The following is a 1201-nucleotide window of genomic DNA, read 5'->3' on the forward strand; positions in this document are numbered from 1 at the left end:
AATTATTTTTTTGTTTGAAAAATCACTGACATAATATATTTTAATTTTAATTAAAATAAATTTTATCAAAAATCTGTTTTAAATATAATTATTTTTTTGTAAATGTAAGTATTTTTTTTGTTATATTTGTTTAATTTTATAGATCTAAATACTTTTTGGTTCAAAAAATTCTTTGGTTAATAAGGTCCAAAAGGTTTATCGATCCCAGGGGTGCAGATACATAATATTTAGGGACTTAATCGTTCAAAATATGAATGTTCATTGGCGTTTTTTTCGGACTTTTGTCACTATTTTACTACTTTAACTAGTTGTACAATTCATAAGAATGTATCCAATAGGTTTTAGAAAAGATTAAGAAGTTATTTAACATGTTTTGGATTGTCCAAGGACTTATTTGTTCTAAAAATTGTCCAATGARTTATTTAACATGTTTTAAATTGTCCAATAACTTATTTGTTCCAAAAAATTGTTCAAGGAGTTATTTAACATGTTTTGGAATGTCCAATGACTTATTTGTTCTAACTTAATCATTACAAACACTAAAGTACACTGGGTTTCTTTAAACTTTTCCCTTTTTTAAAATAAAAAAATCTTGATCTAATTACCAATGGATATGATTTAATTATTTGACTAATTAAAAAATGTCGGTAATTCAATAGGTTAACTTCTTTTTATACTTTCTGATACCAACGAATTATCAATAGAAGTTAACAGACCAGGGTCAAAATCAATTTTGAACAGTTGGCTGAAAATCCGTCGGTGATTACGAATGAAACATTCCGTCGGTGAAATCCATCAATAAAGAACTGTTTTCTGAATAAGAAAGCTTTACATTTATAATTTGGAGACAACTATGGCTAGGACTTGAGGGGGCTAGGTTTCTAGTCTCACTTTTTCTTATATATAATTGTTTTATTTTGTTTATAAGTTAAATATATTATTAAAATAATAAATAATCATTGTTGATTTAAAATCCACTAATAGGCTTTGCAAATGACCTGTTTGTCATATCTTTATGTATAAGGTACTGTTTATTGATGTATATTATTTAAAATTTAAGATTACAAATAATTTTGTGTAAGTACAACTTATTAAAACTCTATTTTTAAATTCATGACTAACTTCTGATAAATATAATTAAATACAAGATAAACATTAATTTTAAATATAGAAAATTTAAAATATAATTAAAATAATCATT

Source organism: Cynara cardunculus (genome assembly GCF_001531365.2).
Source record: "Cynara cardunculus var. scolymus isolate 2C chromosome LG 5, CcrdV1, whole genome shotgun sequence".
Taxonomy (NCBI): domain Eukaryota; kingdom Viridiplantae; phylum Streptophyta; class Magnoliopsida; order Asterales; family Asteraceae; genus Cynara; species Cynara cardunculus.